Below are 7,620 nucleotides of genomic sequence, written 5' to 3' on the forward strand. Positions count from 1 at the left end.
TACTCCAGAATGAAACATAATTAAATGCATATTTGAGACTCCTTTACAACTTTATGCATTGGTTACATGCTTCTAAGGTGACCGCTAAGACCTATTGGCCTCTTGTTGATATTTTCACGAATGTAAAAAATCCTGTCTCACGCGTGCAGGGCGTAACACCCGTATTTAACTGAAAAATATTGGGTTTCAGTTTATTACATTTTCTCAGATTTTTGTTTAAAATATTAGGTGTCTCTTGTTGAAGCTATCCAAAACAATGTTGCACGGGGAAGTCCATAAGAAAGATACAAAAAATGATTTGCACAATATATTTAACAATCATTAGAATAATTTCATTTCAATTAATAAATGGATCACGCATGAATATCAAAATACAAAATGCAACCACAAACATATCAAAATGGAGTTTTGAATTAAAAATAAATATACTTTACAACTTTTAGCCGCTTTATTTTATGACATATTATCCGGTCATTATTTTCGTTGATTTTTTGGCTCAACACCCAAGGTACTCTGTACAACACATACATAAACTTCATACTCGTGAGCATATTACTTCCTCATAGATCCAACTCAATTTCTTATGTGATTTAAAACGTTCAACACGATCGAATATATATATATATATATATATATATATATATATATATATATATATATATATATATATATATATATATATATATATATATATATATATATATATATATTATCAAAAAAGAAAATGAACAGTTCCAAAGTTTCTATTCACTAGCGCTTTCTGGATTTACATCCTTCTTCAGGTGAATATACATAAGTTATCTCTAACTTATGAACATTCACCTGAAGAAGGATGTAAAGACAAGATATACATGTCGCCAATTAATAATATCTCTAAAGTGAGTTGATTTCAGCAACCAAAATAAGGAAATGTTGGACGATACTGACGGCTTTTAAAGTAATTGCCGCAGTTTTATTACGAGATCTTCAAAGTGGCTCCGATATGCAGGCCGTTCTTCCCAACAATTCATCATTATATTGTAACAAGCCTTTGGTGTATTTTTCGGTGCTTCCATTCTGTAGCCTGTAAATGAAAAATGATAATATATAAATAGTGCCTGTTTGGGATGGTAACTGTCGAAATTGACCCCCGAGAAAACCATTGTCAACCGACGCGAAGCGGAGTTTGACAATGGTTTTCGAGGGGTGTCAATTTCAACAGTTACCCTCCCAAACAGGCACTATTTGTTTTACTATACTGAATGTCTTAATTTTAAAGAGAGTTTTACTGCTTCTATATAGAAATGAAGTGAATTCTACCACAAACCGTTCGCGCATAATTTACGCGCATGTAACAATTCGTTGTGTTACCCGTTGCCAAGTGTGTTGCTAACGCTAAGGATAATAGAACGGATAGCCAACTGCGTCTAAACCAATCAGATTACAGTATTTAACTTGAATGTATAATAATAATAAATTGTCAACCATCTAAAAAATCCATAAAGCGAAATACAAATCCAAGCAGTGCAACACGGATCTCCGAAATAAGTTATCATTCTTTACGTATCATGAGGTGATTGAATAAGGTTTGGGAAATAGAACCCAAAAGAACTGATAAAGACCGAAGAGTTTTGGGGTAGATTTGATCACTCCGGACCGTTTGATCACCTCATAATATTCAAAGAATGATTCTCTATTACTCATATTAATATTATTTTTAGCATTTATACGATCAAATGTTAAAAAGTTCACCGGTAAAATTCATTGTAATATAGTTACATCGATTAGTAGTGTCAACATAAACAAAGGCAATGGAAAATGTAAATAGAACGCTTTATATCCTAGATCAGACAATGCAAAGATCTAAATCATAGGTATATAAACAAAGGGAAAAAACCCCTTTGTGATTTGATTAGGATGTCTTTTAACAATGAGTAACACTGTCTACCTTCTGTAACTTTTTCTCGAGTCTCATTGCTACTCAACCCTAGATAAGGTACAGTTCCTGACGAAAATATCTCCCACATGAGGATTCCAAAACTCCAGACATCACTCAACAATATAAAATTCCCTAAAATGTGAGAGGTTTTTTTTAAGTTTCAAAAATATAGCAAGCACATATTGTTACGAACGTGAATTTTCAAATTCTTAAATTTCTTTTTAATCATAACCTTTTCCATCTAAGTACATGTAAAATTTAGTAGCGCTTTTTTGAGAACAAGGAACAGGCTTTCAAAACTCCTGCATAATGTTGTCTACTTCTGAAAAGACGCAATCATTCTTTTTAGACATTATAATAAAAAATCTCCAGAAGTTTGATCGGCAGATCGTAACCCAAAAGTATTATAGTTTAAAATACTATAGATTGATTTAATCAACTAACTGAGACCGACATAGGAACTCTTCTTTTGCTAATATTGTATTTATCCAGTTTTTATCCAGTTTTCTTTTTTATAATTTAAGAATGTAACTGCCTTATTTTTTATTTTTTGATCTATCAATGTTTCCTATTCCTATATGTTTTACATGTACCTGAAATGAAAGCTTCTGGGGCTGTCCACTTGATCGGTAATGTTTCCGACCAATCGTAAGAATAAACCTCTCCCCTTTCTGTCATCGAGAATCCACAGATTTTGACAAAACCTTCATCAGTTACCAAACAGTTTCTTGCTGCTAAATCCCTAAAATGAAAAACACAACTAATCGATGGATCTTAATCATGTATATTTAATAAAAAGTTTTAAATACTGCGCATGTTTCCCCAGTGAAATTTTAAAAATTTTCTCAACGTGACGAAAACAATAATTTTGGACGGACAGATTATACCTATGAATGTATTTTTCCTGATGTAAATAAGCCATTCCGTTTGCCACATGAAGACACATGCGTATTTTTTGTTTTGTTGATATTGATTCACCCTTCTCTCTCAGATAATGCAGCAGCGAGTCTTGGAAGTTTATAGAACATCGTTATATATACAGTCTGACTTGTGTTTGAGATCGAAAATGAATTCTGTATACATAATCTATAATACATTTATATAAATCATCAGAAAGATACCATTATGATTAGCTGAACTATTAATAGTATATCATATCAATTTACATTCCTTGATAGCAATATGATGATGATGATGAATAGCTATAAAATGTTAAGATCATTTTTCCTAGAAAACAAGTCTTACAGCATGCGCAACGTTATAATTGTTATGCATCAGATGTTACCAGGCATATAATGTAACAGCAGCAGTACTGGCTTCTGTAGAGCTGAATACCCCATCAGCCGTACTATATTTGGATGGACCAGATGGCGCAGAAGCTCGACGTTTATGAATATTTGGTTTTCTCTCTCCTTGCCATGTATAACTATAGACGCTTGATCTCCAAATTTTCCTTTGTGTAAATCTAGGCCATTATTATTCTACAATATCAATAGCCTTTTTTAAAATATTCAAATTTATTATTTTACATTGATATTTAATTGTTATTTTTCTAGTATCTTAATTATACATCAAAAGTAAGTGACAACTACTTGATTTTTAAATCAAGTTAATGAATTGATGCCACGTTATTTGATAACCATGTTTTTATTAATGTTTTGATAAATAATATTGTATATTTCTTTTTCTACCATCTCTTTGAATAAATGTTTAAGCACTAACAGTCCCAATCTTTTGGCCCAGTGCAATTTTATCGTAGTCAAGTTGATAATGACTTCTATCTATGGGGAATCTTAATTTTATGCGAGTGCCATTAGAAAAGATCTGTTCTTCTGTGCACTGTAGATGCTCAATTAACTCAACCAAAGTGGGTTCATGGTCCATACTGATCTGAAAAATATTTTCAGCTCAAATTGGTGTCATTATAGTAATAGAAATGATAAAGAACATATTCATATTATATCATAAACTGCCCCTGGCTTAACGACCTCCGATGTCTGATAACTTTAAATTATCCGGAATTTCTTTATCTGTAACATAAATCTGCTTTTTTTAATATACAGATTTAGTTAGTCTTGAAGTGATAATAATTTGCCAAGACATTTAACGAACTGATTGGCTTAGTGGCTACACGGAGACCTATTTTGAAGAGGTACAGGGGTTCGAGTCACCGTTGCACCGGTACAACCTTTTTTTTTTTTTTTATTTCAATTTGTATACGTAATCTATTTCATTACATTCATCGTGGCCAAATTGCAAAAACTTCGTAAAATGCATCGATACCATAAACATTTTTTTTTTAATTTGTTTTGATTATAAAACTTGAAGGAGAAATATAATTTTTAAGAAAAAAAAAATTAGGCTGAGAATCCGATAACCTTATATAATTAGTATTTTGAACATGATTAATTAACACGAACTGAACAAATATAAAAAATAAATTGATCATTTAGAGAGTAGTTAAATGTTACTTACTACTATTTTAGGCAAATCGAAAACCTTTATGTGATTTGGACAGTCATTTTGAAACGTTGAAAGAACAAAACAGTCTTTCTTTGTGTCTTTTATTTTTTCACGGACGAGGAAATCTCCATTTTTCTTCAGAAGTTGATTTGCTTCTTCTCTTGTAATAAACCCATGAAACCAGGTTTGTAGGTTAAGGTTCTCTCCTCTACGTAATACACTCTATACAAAAAGGATATAAAATTGGTGAACACCTTATCGTGAATGCATCAGCAGATTGTAGAATAATACTATGTAACGACAGTTTATTTTTGTTTATTTAAATGTTAGCTTAGGGAAAGAAATAAATATATATGTATATATTTTTTTCCCTTAGCTAACATCTGAATAAACTAAAATTAACTGTTGAAATAAATAATAAATATATAAATATATATATATATATATATATATATATATATATATATATATATATATATGACGTGACCATGACGGCTCTTGAGACAGTCATACAGTATTTTGTCTGAAGAGCCGACATGGCTGAAAGCGCTTACAGTAAACAATTTATTTAATTTGTACTGTTGCATTCTGTTTTATCTATTTAAATATTTTTTGCGGTACCAAGGCTTTATATATATATATATATATATATATATATATATATATATATATATATATATATATATATATATGTGTGTGTGTGTGTGTGTGTGTGTGTGTGTGTGTGTGTGTGTGTGTGTGTGTGTGTGTGTGTGTGTGTGTGTGTGTGTGTGTGTGTGTGTGTGTGTGTGGGTGTGTGTGGGTGTGTTTATTTACTAAACTATAGATTTAAGCCGTAGGAATTATTCATTTTAACTCACCTTCTCTTCTGTGTCGAGAAGTGTGCCAAACAAGGATGATAAAACTTTTTCGTCGATTGCTGCATGTCGTAAAGACAATGCTTTCTTTTTTAAAACCACAGGACATTGGTAAACCTTGCATTTTAATCCTTCAAAAGTTAAGATTTCTTTTGGATCGTTTTTTCTTGAGTAATGCTCGGGCATTTTGAATGAGCATGGACATCTCTTTCTCCATATTAGCATTTTGATTTGCCTTTTCTAAATTGCCTGCCTTGTGTTTTGATGCTTTGGCTCTTAAGTCATTGCCAGCGTTCTTTACAGCTTGGCAAATTAAATCCTCTTGAACGCAAATGTTTTTCATCGTTTTGTCAAAGTCCTCTTCGTATTCCTCCACTTTCTCTTTTTGAAATTCCGGCAAAACCGTGCTTTCTATTTCTTGGATGTCGTTCAAAATGTCTCCTTTTTTCCTTTCTAGAAAGTCGTCTAATGATATGAGAGTATGTTGTTTATGTTTATCAATGACACATTTGGCACAAATGGGAATGAGGCATTCATTGCAGTAAATCTCACAAACTGATTTGCCATGTTTCACACATTCAACGCTTGTCACAATGTCGGTTGATGTCTGCGAAGTCAAGCCTACAATTTCATGTGTGGTCCCTTTATCGGATAAATGTTTTGGTGTGCATTCCAGACATAACGTTAACTGACAAAGTCGACAGATGTGGTCACCAGGATTTTCACATAGATTACAACGAACTATATCTTGTGCAAATGTGATAGATGTCGTCATTTTTCATAATCTACAAACAAATGTATGTTTCTGTTAACATTAGTTAAAGGTGTCAGAAGCAAGTGTTTGTTTTTATCAGCACTATTGAAAGGTGTTAAAATAAATATGGATTTCTTTTTTAGCTGAGCGTTCAATCCAATGCGGTGGGAGATAAAGTACACTTAAGCAAAGTGATTTAGAGTACAAGTGTTATAACGAACTAAATTAGTTACGTAATTTTTTTCTGTCCCACATAAAAAAGCAATAGAATGGCTTTTTGGTGTTTTTTTTGTTTGCTTTCAGGCTTTAAAGGGGCATGTTCACGAATTTTGTCAAATTCTATTATTCTGCTTTTATTATTTACAATGCTTTTAGAATGCCTTTCCAATGACCAAATGAAATTTGAGAGTCATTTGTACAGTTTAAAGCACGATACAGGGCTCCCAATTTTTTGTCATGTTAGCAAAGCTCGTGCCCTGTTTTTGTTTACAATAGTTCAATTTACCGGCTAAAGTTCTTTTTCAACTGATTTTTTCCATCTTTTTATTCGTTTTAAGCATAGATAGACAGATTCTAACGTTTACTACATTTATTTTAGGTCTAAAACTGGAGTTTTTACTTCAACGTTCAAAATGTAAACAAAAGCTTTGTTTACATAGCAAAGAATTGTAAGCTCTGTAACTTGCTTATGACTTAAGCCCCTCTCACAATTGGCGCACGACCACTTTACACCACTTTGCGATCGAAATTTTTTAGCTTCGCCCGAGCTCTCGCATACGTTGCACGAGCCCTCGCTTACGTTGCACGAGCTCTCGCATTCGTTGCATACGTTTTACTGGTCGCATCAAGTCTCCTCTGAATAGTGGAAATGCACACTATTCAGACGCGACCGAACGCGATCCAAATTATCAGTGCAACGCACGAACATTAGTACGAACGTTTTACAACGTTTTGTATACTCGCAAGAGTGATGCACGATTTTTAAAGGTCGTAAGATGAATCGCAGTTATTAATGCGCGTATTGTGCGACCATGAGACTGTTGCTCAACATGTCTCATGTTATCTTGCAACGTTTTACTATCATTGCACGACTTATCAGTGTAATATGCCTTGCTTTGCCATTTGTATATATACCATGTATAAGCATCTCTGTTTCAGACCACAATTCAACAATATACATTTATTGCATGATGGTAAGGGAAATATGAAGCTTTATTTCTCTCATAAAACTTATATTTCCCCAGGGCATCGCCCGAGGGAAATTTGTTTTTCTGGGGGAATAAATCTTCATATTCCCTGAACTTTAATGCAATAAACGTACAACATATGATTATACAAAATACGTTGATTTCTAAAAATTGTTTGATTGTTTGATTTCCTCTGTTATTGTCTCACTTTTCTTTCATAATTTCGAATCATACATAGTTAAGTTGGTTTTGTGATATATAAAGAATCATAATGATTAAATATTTTTATTTAATCATACTTGTCTACACCATATGCTGATATAAGCTTTTTCATTCCTATGAAATCACCCTGCCACGTGACTTTCTAGGTCAATCAAATATAATAGAATAATCATATTGAGGTGTAATAATAAATGCTGCTACATTTCTGTTTCTTCTTGG

General features: G+C 32.5%; 1 pseudogene; it reads right to left on the reverse strand.

Moving 5' to 3' along the window:
• Nucleotides 1-293: 293 nt before the first annotated feature.
• Nucleotides 294-6,017, reverse strand: LOC128186850 (tyrosine-protein kinase Fer-like; annotated as a pseudogene).
• Nucleotides 6,018-7,620: the final 1,603 nt, after the last annotated feature.

This window comes from Crassostrea angulata, chromosome 6 (genome assembly GCF_025612915.1).
Source record: "Crassostrea angulata isolate pt1a10 chromosome 6, ASM2561291v2, whole genome shotgun sequence".
Classification (NCBI taxonomy): Eukaryota; Metazoa; Mollusca; class Bivalvia; order Ostreida; family Ostreidae; genus Magallana; species Magallana angulata.